This window comes from Phragmites australis, chromosome 2, assembly GCF_958298935.1.
Source record: "Phragmites australis chromosome 2, lpPhrAust1.1, whole genome shotgun sequence".
NCBI lineage: Eukaryota > Viridiplantae > Streptophyta > Magnoliopsida > Poales > Poaceae > Phragmites > Phragmites australis.
Window position 1 is genome coordinate 4,223,529 of NC_084922.1, and position 14,200 is coordinate 4,237,728.

General features: G+C 43.7%; 1 pseudogene; it reads right to left on the reverse strand.

Moving 5' to 3' along the window:
- Positions 1 to 8,700: 8,700 nt before the first annotated feature.
- Positions 8,701 to 12,432, reverse strand: LOC133895393 (uncharacterized; annotated as a pseudogene).
- Positions 12,433 to 14,200: the final 1,768 nt, after the last annotated feature.

Consider the following 14,200-nt stretch of genomic DNA (forward strand, 5'->3'; position numbering starts at 1 on the left):
TGGCATTGATGCTTGATAACGATTCTATGTGAAAGTTGTTGCTTTGTGTGGTTATTTTATTATGCAAAAGTTCAACAAGGAGTTATTGTTGCCTCTACATGAAAAATAGGGAATCCTATGAAAGTATTAGACTTAAAAAAAATGTATTGATACAATGATAAAACCCGGCATTTTCATTGAAGAAAGTAAAGTACATCACAAATAAGGGCCATCGTAAGTATTCATTGCTTCTGGGTAAAGTACATAAGGTAATATGAACCAACTCATACATATTCTACGACAAGTTACAATGATATGTAGTACTTCATCGCTAAACGAAGCATGCCTTATGGAAAGACATATTGCCGAGTGCAACAAAATATCTACTGGGTAGGTGGAAAAGATGGAGGCTTTTCATCCAGATATTCCCAGTGGATCTCTTGAAAGTTGCATCAATGAGGATAGGGCTTGCTGCACACGTACCCTTGTGCCATTCCGTGTGCCACAGGCCCCGACACATCCGGTACGCCGCACACGAGTTGTGAAGGAACCTGCATGTAGTGAGGTACTTATCCCACCACTCTTTATTGAGCTCATGTAGCCTCATCTTCAGCCGTTCACGTCTAATTGCCTCAGCCTCATCATAGCCATAGTTGATGTTTGCATACTCTTTTTCGTCCGTGTACCATTCGTTCTTGCACCTGTGCTTGTCATACTGTTGGAGAGAAGCAGGTGAATTAGATAAAATTTGTAGCATGGTAGGATGTTGTGCACACTTACCCCACAACAGAACCAAGCAACCGTGACAAGCGAGAATGGTATCAGGTTTGCTATTATACCGCAGTCTCAGGGATTCCTTTCGCGCTTATGTCGAAAGCGTCCGCCGATAGAGAGAGAAAGATGTGCGGTGCTATAGAAGAAGGGATAAGGTCACATACGAGTGTTTCCTCATCATTTTACAGTTTGTAGTCAGGATGTGTCCAAGCTATATGATAGGATGCTTAAAGCTCTATCGTGTGGTCATTTCGTGTGTAAAACTTGAGTCAGGATAGAAGTGTTGTCATTTAATGGTTAAAGATGAGTCATATGGTCACTTCGTGTCTAAAGTGTGAGTCACAACAAAGATGTTGTGCTGTAGCAAGGTGTTGACATTTCATGCTAAAAGTTGAGGCGTGTGGTCACTTCATGTCTAGAGCACCATGTTCTTGTTTAGAGCCTTTGACGGCGATGCCTTGTTACTCAATGATAAATGATCGAAGGTTGGAAAGTTCCATTCGGCCTACGAATGTGGTTCCGATCCCTCCGGTGATGCCAGAACTGCCAAAACATTGACTTAGCAAGACGTTCTTTGCTGTTGGATTATTCCAAGCCGAGTTGGTATTTACAGAAAGTTGAGTACACATCTGATTGGATCTATTTTGCAAAACAATGTAAAGAAAGAACATGTGTTGCCGCATCTGTCCACTACCGCTGGGACGTCTTGTATATAAACACAACCCAATCGATTCTCTACTCACACATCTCCTAACCTCGAATTGAATAGAGAGAATGGCGTATCCTCACTCTCTCGATGGCCCCATCGATCCACCACCTCCACACCCCCATTTGGACGTCTATGGTAGAGATTTTTATGAAACCATAATGCTCTTTCTTGCTCATTTTGGCTTCCATGTCGACATGGAGATGATGCTGCAGTCCAAGTTTATGAGTATTTTGGTGACGCAGGACGTCGATTCTTCCGTTGTCCATATTTCAATGTACAAAAAAAATAATACTCACCTTCTTTCCTATTTTCGCAATACCATTTGCTTATCTCATCTATAATTTTTCCAAATAGATGATTGTGGGTTCTAGTACTAGATTGACCCATGCATGGAACCACACATTCAAGAATATATCCATCACCTTCACGTCATCATCGATGAATTATAGGAACAATTGCACCAAGAGAGAGCCAGAAACGTCAAAAGAATCTATATCCCGCCTCGCATGGCAGGTCGGAGGAACAACTGGAAATAATATTGATGTGATCTTGCAGTAGGTAGAGGATTTAATTTTGTATTTGACATGTAATATTTTTCATTTTCTAAGACATGTAAGGTGAAGCACCGGTACACCACAAGGGGTATTGTATATGCCTTAGTACATTCAGTCAACATGTTTTTCATGCCACTGTTATGAAATGGTCGTTGTACGAGTCGTTTGAAGAAATATATTATGACAGTAATAATAACATAATAATTTGAAGAAAGAAAATTACATAATACCATGAAAGTAGCAATGACATAACTGCCTACAAGTTACGTTCCCTCTTAGGAACGAGGCCCCTGGTTGCATCCGTCCTTAGGACCCTACACCTCCTCGCTCTCACCTGGTTAACTAAGTACGTGAGGTGGTCTAGTGGAATGATCGGCCACGCAGGACATCCAACCGGTGGTGGAGTGGCGTACTCATCATGGGAGGGTTGTGTCCCCAGGAGTGGCACGCTAGGTAGCTGCAACGAACCAAGCTCATCGCCCAATACGAAGATGAAGTCGTACCCAAGGACCTGAGTAACGTCCCTGCTAAGCAGCTCCATGTATCTACTATGCACCTCTATGTCCCGGAGATCCTCGACCTCTGCACATGGAGCAACAAAGAAAACATGTTAGCATCAATAAATTGTGACATACGTTACAATTTGTTATGAATAAAACGAGTGTCGTACCTAAGCTGAGGACGTGAGAACTCAAAGGACCTAGGTCCATGGAGTAAGGGTGTGTCGCCCTACTGGTGGCGTAGAAGGGGTCACCGCCATTGGTGAAGGCTGGCCTAGATGCTGTGATGCCGTAGTGGGGGTCAACGGTGCCAGAGAACGAAAGCCAAGACAACATGCCACAGTACTAGGGTGACCAGCCCCGGTGATGGACCACCTCACCGTAGTAGGGGTCGAAGAGGAAGTCGGGGTCAAATATGTCCACGACGGGTCGATGGTGAAGCTCAGACATACCAGTGGATGCGGCGGCTCGCTGAAGGTGGCTAACGGGCGTGACAGGATATGAGCCGACGCATATGGTCCCGTTATAACATCCGAGGATAAACTGCAGCTCATCAATCGGAAGACCTTGAACACGTTTCAGATAATGTGGCAAAACACCTTGCTCATCTCCACCCTTGGGACCTCGCCACCACTATAGATCTGCAGCTTCGATGCATGTTCTTGTTCTTGAATTGGTAGAAGAAGTTTGAAACCAAATGCCTCATACACCACATACTCTGTAGATTTGGCCACACCAGTCCAATCAAGCCATCATCCGTTCCATTTCACAGATCCAGAATTGCCTTGAGCATTTCAACATGTCGGTCATATATAATGCACATGTTCGGCTGAGCACAAACAATTATCATCCTCACACGGTACAAGAACCAATACCAACTACTGTTGTTCTCACCCTCCACAAATGCGAAGGCCAACAATAGAACTTAATTGTTCCCATCGATCCTTATAGCAGTTAGGATCTGTCCCGTGAACTTACTGGTAAGGAAAGTGCCATCGACGCATAAGATAGGCCGATAATGCTTGAAAGCTTCGATACATGCCTCTATTGCGAAGAAACATTGTTTCAGGATGTACTTGCCAAGTTTAGACAGCAATGAGTACTTATCAATGTCGTAATACGTCTCTGGGTTCTTTCGAGCAATGGTCTATAGCAAATGTAGCAGATTCTCATACGACGATTCGTATGTCCCAAACCTCTTCTCAATTGCCTTCCTCTTCTACCTCCATGCTGAAAGTGCATCTAGCCCTTGTGTGTGGTTTTGATAATTAATTACAATGCCTATAGACTAACAATGGTGGTGAGAATTGTTAATAGGCTGCTCCATAGGTGATGCATAAAGAAGAGATATGCATCAAGATGAATGAGCTCTAAGATACTCGGGTAAGTCACTGACAATATCTATAGACTAATAATTACATTGAGAATTATTATTAGGTTATTCCATAGGAGATGCATAAATGATGATGCATAAATTAGTTGAGAAATACCATGAGTTCAAAGAATTGCATCAAAGCCATTGAGATCTTAGTGATGCTCATAAGAAGAAGAAAAAGCTTTAAGAATGAAGGCTAAGTTACTTGTGGAGATCAAGTAACTAAAGGTATGTCATTATCAATAGAGTGTTATGGACTAACCCATGCGCTATGTGCTTAAAAATGAGTGGAGTTAGGTTCCATATGAAGAATGATAATAAGAATAAAGGCTAAGTTACTTGTAGAGATCAAGTAACTTAAGGTATAAAATTGTCAATTATGTTTATGGACTAACCCATATGCTTTGTGTTTGAGAGTGGGTTGGGGGTTAGGATCCATAAGAAGACATAAGTTGAATTCAAATCCAATATGCCAAGAGTGAAAAACAATGATTGGATTCCATATTTGATAAAGTGAATTCATTGAAGATGTTGGATATAAAATTATTTTCTATGGCAAGACGGTGAAGAGCAAGCAAGACTCAACTGTGATGGACCATTCGGTGGTGAAGGGTAAGTAAATGGCTTGATGCTGAAGGACCAAGACGGTGGTGAAGAGCGAGTGAAGGCTTTACTCCAATACCATGCAAGGGCGTGGGAAGCTACGAGTGATTCACATCAACCATATGAAGAATCAAGAAGAGATGGAGTGAAGATGATATAAAAGTTGGCAACCCTCTAAGTTTGAAAGAAATAAGCGGTACTTGAAGGTATTCAACGGCTCAAAGTGATTCAAACGAGTTTTATCTTTGAATTTGAGTATATGTTTCCCGCACTATTAGGAGGGATGCAACATAGATCTATTTGTCATGTCTCAATGCTCAAGAGTTTCTAAGCAACCCAAAGTGAGATTTTGCTTTAGGAGTCCGGTGCAGAAAGTGTGAAAGTGTCTGAATCGAGTTTTGGAGTGTTCATAGTTTTGATCTAATATGTTTGAAATTATGAATTCAGTAGGGATATGTAGCCCTCTGAATAAGCTTTCTGTAGAGTTCAAAATCGTCAAAATCGAACATTAGGATCAAAATATATCGCTTTTTTCAGAATGTCTGCTATGCTGAACTCGAAAGTTTCGGGTTAATTCTGAGTTGGGGTTCTTGGTTTGAGCATTTTTAGTTTACTCATAAGTTTGGGGTTAACCTGGAAGTTCCAGGTTAGGATTCTCTTTTAGTTTAGCTCGTGTACCCCGGAAGTTCCGAATTGTATTGACTTTTGGGCATAATGGCTAGTTTTTAGGGGTTGGGTATAAATACCCCTCACCCCTTTTGAGGGGGCTGCTGCTTGGGTATGAAAGAAAAACCTTCTAGAGCCAAAAAAAAAACTTATTCCCACTCTGATTTAGTATGAGATTTGAGAAAAAAATTAAGTTGGGCTAAGAGATTGGAAGATTGAGTGCAGGTGAGATAAACTTTATTCTTAAGCACTTGAGTTCATCCACAAGAAGTTCATCGTCACGTTTGTTACTCTTGGAGCTTGAAGCTCCTAGGCGACTAGGCGTCGCCGGCGAGCACCCAATATTGTGGTGTGCTACTGAAAGTTTGTGAAGGTTTCAATTTTGCCTCCGCAAGAGAACAAATCAAGAGTGAAAGCCAAGCTCAAGTGTGACCGAGCTTGGAGAGAGAATGGGTTGAGAGAGACCCGGTTATAGTGTAATCGAGTCCCTCAATGGAGACGTAGGAACCTCTAGAGGAGGTGTCCGAACTTCGGAAAACAAATCTTGTGTCTCCTCTTTTGTTTCCTTATTTTTGAGTTTTTGCTTTCTATTTGTGCATATTTGCTCGATCTATTTGTTCTTGTGAAATTTTATTTGTAGGTTCTCCGTGAATCTATTTAGAATCATCATTTGGAATACATGACTTCATTTGGTGTGAGCTAGAACTTATTAGGCTACTTTAATTTCATTTTTGAACTCTTTATCTTTCTGAACTCGAAAGTTCTGGATTGAACCCGGAGCTTTCGATGAATAGTAATTCCAAAACTTCCGGATTGAATCCGGAACTTCCGATGAACAATGTTTTTAGGATTTTCAATTAGAGTTTTCTTGCATATCTTTTACTAGATTTGAATAATCTTTGTCACCGTAGAATTGTAACCTTCACACCTTTTAGGATAATTGTACACTAGTTGAGCCTAGCATATTTAGGATTTTCACTTTTGAAAAATCCGTTAGTTTATTTTCCGCTGCAAGTTTAGGCCAATGACAAAAGGGGACGGATTTTTATAAAAGCGCCTATCCACCCTCTCTAGACGACATCATTGTCCTTTCACATACCTTGTTGTAGCTGATATTGTACTTGTACTCCTCTTTAATTTGCCTGATTATGGACCCTGGTTCGTAGTTCATGTTGTTCGCAATCTGGACGTACATCGCTTTGGCGATAAAGGATGAGGTTATGTTCTTGTGGCTAGGCTCAAGTTCGTCCATCATGCAAGTGTACTCGAACACAATTGACACCTCCCAATAGTCAATCCACTTCCCCTTGAAGCCGTGCACCCGCTATGGGCAACCCTCATTCGTGCACTTGACATCATATTTCTTCTTGCTTAACTTGACAATATAAAACTACAGTCGAAGCAATGCCGCCTATTAAGTCACAACATCCTTCATGACCTGACTGGTAGGATAGCTAACACCTTGAGTCACCTCATTCTGTGTATACTTCCAGACCACTTGATTCCCCTCATTCACTACAAGGTTATTGAAGTTAGGATTGTCCCTGTTTGTGGAAACCGGAGCATCGTACTCATCATCTGAGATGTCATACTCAGGGGATTTGTTATCCCCACAATCATCTCGCTCCATCTGTTCAATTAGAGAAGAGATCTGTTCCCCCTTGTCTGCCTCACCGGTAGGTTCATTCAAATAATCCAGTGAATGTGCACCATCCGAATTGACATCCTCGTACCCTTCTTCAGCACCCTCCTCCTCCGCGTACCCCCCACCCTGCATCTCCCAAACTATCTCCTTATTCTTCTATTGTACAAGCAATATAGAAGGCCAACCTTCGTACACAACATCCTGTAGATACCCCTTCCACACTTCATCTTCCTAGAGCGAGAACATATCCCAGTACATACCTTCTCTGTAACGTTTACCCACAATACTAATTATCATCTCTTAAATTCTTATCCATTGACTGAATACAAACAATACTACCCCTTTTGGACCATATAATATTTCACTATCCCTATAAAAAAAATCTTAAACTGTCACATATCCGACATACCTGGCAACCATCGATAAAAACACTAACATTATTGCAACGAAACATACATAATTATGTAAAAGTACATCTATAATGAAAAATTCATTACAAACATAACCCAACATATAATCTATACTGTAACAAAATATTTCTAGATCGTACATCAAACACATCTAAATTCTACATCTATCACATCAGTTATAACTATACTATGTCTATAACCTACATTTAATACCTAACATATGTCTAAATACTATATCTAATTCCTAAAATATGTGTATAAATAGGATCTAATTGCTAAGCTATATCGAATCCTAATTCTAAAACTAGATCTACATTCTAACCTACATCCAGTGACTATCCTACTAGATTTGTAAAAAATTTCTAAATCTAACATCCAACCTATGTCAAAACCTAATACTACTGACTATCCTACCGAGTTTGAAAAAAACAAAAGAAAAAATATATCTCTTTTCTCCAGCAGAGTTTCACTGTACAATTTTCCTCCCCTCTCCCGTCCTCTAAGTGGGAAACAAATGAGGGCGTGACATTAGTAGAGCCGGCCGCGCTGGTTTAAATATCCAAACAAGATCTCGTCCTCTCAACGGACGAGACCTTTTGGTGGACCCGCGCGGCAGAGACGCCACGAAAGTCTCACCCGGTCCTCTCTCTGTTTATTTAATTCGTTGACTGCTAAGACTCACAAGGTCTCGTCCGTTGAACGAGCGACGGTAGGTTAGATCTATGATTTTTTTAAAATGGTTGTATATTTTGAAAATATTAAAGAAATAAAGTATATATATAAAAAATTCCAGTAGTATCTGCTCCTGCTTCGACGTGCTCCCACGTTGCATTGGGAAGCCATGCACCAGTGCAGAAAAATTAACCGAGCTTGATTGCACTTGCAGTGGCCTTTCAAGCTTCACATGGCCTCGCCAGCAGAGCCCAACAATGTCAAGCGCTAGTGTCACACTTGCTGTGAGAGGACGCTTAAACTATGCTTCCTCCGGCCTCCAGAGTCAGCTTCAGCCTCAAGCGTGGTAGACCTGGACCTGCAATCTCTGAGAAGACAAACGGACGTGCGACGCAGTCGTGCAGCACGTAGGCACTCCACCGCGCCCAACCAACCAACTGGTCTCCGTGCATCTCGCCATAGAAAAACGAAGGAATAAGTATCACAATTCAGAAGTAGAATGTACCAGTATACACAAGACATCTCCAAAGATTGGACCTGGAGCTACTCGATTCGTTTATGCCTGTACTTTTCCTTGTTGATCAGATGGACAAATAGGTGATAATTGCCTCAACAAATTGGATCGATTCGGATATGATTAAATGTAAGTGTTGTTTTGTGCCGTGATCGAGTTGGGTACCCTAGTATAATGGATGTACAATTATGTGTTATGATACGAATGCTTTATGCTGACACAGCACAAGCAACCACCCACCACCATCCTGTGGTTTCTATTGCAAGTAGAAAGTGTAGATAGAGATTGGAACTCGAGATTAGAATGAATCCATGTGTTTCATTGCATTGAATCATGTATTTATACAAGATGAACATACATGTTTATGTCTGAAGACATCCCTTCCGAACACGGACATGCATCACTTCCGAATGGACATCTCCGAAAGAACATGAGCAGCTATCAAAGTAGTTATCGGTGTAGATCATTAGTTCGTAGCAGTTTCAGCTCATGAGAATCAAATAACCGGTTGGCACAGCAATAGCATTCAGTGACATCAAGATGACCAACAGGTGTCAACTGGGCAGGCATTACTTGCAGGGGAGACCACCATGCTACTGCCTCTTAGTCCTCACTAGCTGGACAGTATTTACTGTGTAACCCAAGCACTCGCAATTTCACATGAATGCATGATGATGTGAGGATTATGAACAACACCATTACTCATGACATGCAGACCAGGTTAGAGAAGTGTTATGCGTAACCTCGTGGAGCCGTCAAAATGAGTCTCTGAATCAGCTACCATGCTGTTACCTGTATCCCCGACGGTTCAAGATCCAGCCTGTGATATTGAACAAAAAAATTATGTATCTCAAGAATAAGAATCAGCAATCATGTACTTAATTATTAGACAGCATTAAATCTACCTTGTCACATAACCCAGGTGCTGATCTAAGGCATTCTATTGTGTTCGTTCACTCACCAGCCACCAACTCCCAAATTCTGAAAGTATCATGGAATACGTTAAGTAAGTCGGCATGGAAATAGATGGATAAGTCATCGGTGAGCATGCATGCCGAGTCACCTCAAACGATCGTTCATCATCTAGCAACCCAGTCTTACAATAGTTTACATTAAGATGATAATATGATGTAACCATAGCAATGAAATGCAGTGATCAAGCTGTTTTGTGGAGCTCCTATTGTTTGTTCTAGCAGAAATATCTTTCACCAACCCAAAAGTATCATATGGGTTAGCCTTTGAGTAACCCATAGGCTGGGACACTACTCACAAACATCAATGTATCATTGAGAAGAATCATGGTGATGTAATGTAAGGTATTCATTTGGATCCCATGTTTGAGATACTTTGAATTGTTAGTACTTGAAGATTAGCTTGTCCAGCAAATCTTCTTCACACATCTAGTTAACTGGCATGACAAAAGTCATCAACACAAATTTGGAAGCTGGGCCAGACCAATTGCAAGCATGTTCCCTACAGAACAAGGCTATTGCAACTAGAATACCACATGGCCTGTTTGGCCCAGTTTGAGCTAGACTTACTAGTAAAAGAATAAGCTTAAGTAGTTAAGGTAGGACCAAATAGCTAGCTTAACATTAAACTAGACTAGGAGCCCATTAACAAAGCAACTAGTGGGCCTCAGCTCAAGTATGCAAGGGACCATGATTCATGAATCATAAGTTGGGTTTGCTCAAACAGTTTCAGGGTTACTTAATAAGCCAGCACATTAAGCCTATAAGCGTAAGCCCAATAGACCACCCTATATCCATTGAGTCAAATCAAAATCAAATTCAAAGAAAGTTCATCATGAAAAGAGAAATAAAAAAACCAACTATTGCTGAATCATTAAATGAATATCCAACTTATTTGTTTCAACAAAGTTACCTGAGTTCAGATCTAGCATCAGATGAAATTATGAAAAACAAATATGTGTTATCATAGTTTACAACCTTAACCATATCCATAAATATTTGTGTGCACATAATTAGAAACCGTACCTATTCAATTATGATGCATCACTATTTCTGGCTGACGAACCAGATGAAATCTAAGCTGGCTACGTTAAATCTTAAGTTACAAACCATACCCAGTTAGCATACCAACATAAGGGTTCATAGTACAAGTTAGCAAGACGAAACTGAAATAAGCTAACAAGATGCTAATGCTATGATTTAATATCTCAACACTCAACTGATGTTCCCACATGAACAAGTAGACAAAAAGGAAGGGAGCATTGATAAACAACCATGAAGATAAGGGATGCTCATTGCAGCTTAGAAGAAAGCCAACATATTTTCACTGCAAATATATTTCTGTGAATTCAAGTACTAATCATCAGCTCACACTAAACCACACATGATCATATCTGGGAGGTTATAACTGATACATGACGCAATGAGACTATAAGAGGTAATCCGCACTAAATAACCTATCACTATAAAAGTAACAGAAAACAGCATAGTAGCACCAGATCGAATAACAGTCCGAAGAAAGGGGGTGACTGCTGGTATGCAGCAAATAAAAAAGTATCAGCAGCCATCACTTTAATTAGTGCACCTACTGGATTCTTCAAACATATTTTCTCTGAAATGCAATTACAAATCACCATCTGGCGAGTTGATCTGTCTATCAAGCTCCTCATCAGCCTTCTTCAAGAAAACATTCCAGCCACTCCCCTTCCCCCAATCCAGCATATCATACGGCACTGCTGTCATTAATCCTGGCCTCACTGCACCCTGCTGCATCACCACTCTAAACTCCAGCTCATGCCCTCTCCCCTCCTCCTCAAGCCCCTCCCATGTAGACAGCAGTGACAAGGTATACCAACCCCACGGATTGAAATCTATCAGCTTCACCCACCTATCGGCTCTAACATACACATCAAATGCATAATTATTTGAAGCAAACTGTGGCCAGATCACTTCCTCAAAGAAAGCCTCAATCTTCGGTTGTACCTCAGAACTCCATGCAGGCAGTGATAGGTAGTAGGCTGATGCGTCTCTCTGGGACACCGCAATCAGCCTCCGCTCCCGAACGAAGCATCGGAACTCTGATTCAGGACGGAGTCCTGGGTACCACTTGCAGAGCGCAAGGTAGTATTGGAACCCATCATCCACCCAAGTCTCACCATTAGTTTCTTCTTCTGGTGAATCTTCCACATCACAGCCTGCAGCATTCCGCTTGCCTCAGTCATCGCCAGTCTTCCTGGAATCAGTCAGAGTACCATTGCCTCTCTCCTGCTCATTTGGTTGGGCGCCTTCGTTGCCACTGCTCTCGCGGGCATTTGGTCGAGCATCTTCCTCGGCACCAGCACCAACTTGTCGGGTATTCCATGGAGCACCCCCAGGGCGCACGAAGTCCTCGCAAGAGAGCCTCGCGGAGACAAGGTCATGGGCGACACAGTCGGAGGAACGGAGCAGCATGGCGACCTCGGCGAAGCATGTGCAACGGATGGTGGCATCCGCAGACATGAAGGTGGCGTCCTTGGGCGCGCTCCAGTTGAGCTTGGAGAGCGCGGCGCCTCCAAGCTCGGCGACGGCGGCGTCGACGGCCGCCTCCAGCTCCGGGAAGGCGGGCCTGAGCGGCTGGTCGGCGTCGGGGTCGTAGACGTCGTCGGCGCCGGAACCGAAGAAGAGGTCGGACCTGAGGAGGGAGACAGGGTCGGGGAGGTGCGCGTGGATGGGCGCTAAGGGCTGGCGTCCGGAGGTCACCGCAGGGAGGAGGAACGGGACGGTGCCCTCGTCGGCATCGGTGTCAGGTTAGGCCAGTTGGCCGGCGAGGTAGCGGAGGAAGGCGGCAGGGAGCGGGGTACCACTCCTGGATCTGGCAGCGGGGCAGCTCCTCCAGAAGCATCTCCTCCGGGCCGCCTCCTTCCTCTTCCCCTCTCGAACTCGCGCGGCTTCTCTGTGGCTTTCCTCGTGGTGTGCTTCGTGTCGGACTAAACCCTCGCCGCCGGCCGCCATGGTCTCTCTTCATCTCTGGTTGGGCCGGGGCCACGGAACGGCATGGCTTTGATTTTTTTTTTTTAGGCAGGCATGGGTCGCTTTGGGCTGTGAACAGATTGGGCTCACTCGAAATTAGGTTAATTAGATGGGTGTCAATACACTTTTGTCCCATTCCAAAAATGTTATTATAATTTACGAGATCGACATGTGTCATTACAATTTCGCTTTCGCTCTTATTTAAAATATGCTACTGATATACGTATTTTACATGTATTGGACATAATTACCATTGTCTTTCTTCTCCAACTCCACCATGCGACCTCCTCAGCTTCACCGACCACCTTCATGGTGCCCCAGACCATGCTATCCTCTCCCTCCGCGCCGCCCCCGGTGAGCACGTACGCCGCCCACACCCCCTCCTCTCCCTCCTCCCTTCCCCTTCCCCTCCAGCCCAGACCACTACCGTGCGCGCGCCCCTTACCGCTCTACCTCCTCCCGTCTCGGGCTTCCTTCGAGCCCACTCGATGAGGGGTTCACATCCCGTCACCGAGACAGTTCTCATGCGCATGCCACCTCGGCAAGGGAAGCGCCAGAATAGGATGGCCACCGATTTGGAGCGCCGACACCCTCTTCCTCGACGCCGGCCAACCTTCTTCGTCGCTCACCGTCGCATCGTCTCTTCGCTGCTCCGTTTCCAAAATCCTTACCTTGGTGAGCTTCCTCGCGACCCATTGAAGCTTTGGTGTGCGCCACTTTTGCTCTGGCCCGTCACTGGCGAGGCTGTCCGCTCAAGCTGGCCGACGCACCATGGTGCTCGCCGTCGGCATGGTTCTGGTCGGGTCCATCGGTCGAGAGGCACACAGTAGAGTTCGCACGGACATGTAGATATTTTAGGTGCCCTTGGCCGGTTGAGCTGTGCCACCATCCGCCAGTGATGGGGTATAGGCCATGACCATGTCTAAGCTCACCATCGACCGCTGATGACGCTGCAAATGCCTCAAATGGAACCTCGGCAACACACTGATGCTTTTGCCACCGTTCAATGGCCGAGTCGTGTTGTTGTTCGTCGTCGGCTAGAGCCCACCGTGTCGGCCGGCCATGGGTTCTGTTTCCACCGAGGGCCCATAGCAGCCATGGAAGATGGGGAAGGAGATGGAGATGGGTGAGCTAGAGAAGAGGATAGGGGTATTGTCGTCCAAATTTGTACATAATGGTATGTTTCAAATAAGAGCAAAATTTTAATGGCACATGTCAGATTTCATGAATTATAATGGCATTTTTCGAATCGGGCAAAAGTATAATGGCATCAATCTAATTAACCTTTGAAATTACGGCTGCTATTATTCAAGTGCATGAAATTAGCATTTGCTTCAGTTGACAACTCTCAGTCGTTCGATGCAAAATCGACGGTCCATCTTGCTTATATGTTTATCTTCAACCTGGCACTGCAACAATTTCTCACAACTATTAGAATATATGGGCTTAGCCATTATATTTGTATAATTCCAAAAAAAATTCAAAGGCCTGACCATGTAAGGGAGGTGTATATTCATTAGTCTCACATTACTAATAAAAGTGGATGAAGATCAACTTAAAAGTATATCTCTCCTCCACCCACTTAGCATGTGTGAATGAGAGGACTTAAAGAATACTCTTGCGCGTTCGCTCGCATGCCTCACCGAGCCATGGCCAGGGCCAGGGCAGGGGTGAAGAGCGCAGGCGCACGACACCTACTTGAATGGTTCTCCAAAATCAGGTCCAGTTGCTTGCGCAGGTACGGTCTTCTTTTTGCGGTTTTTTTCTTTTTGTTGTGTGTGCAAACAGATAAATATATTGAAATCGTATTGGTCAAGAC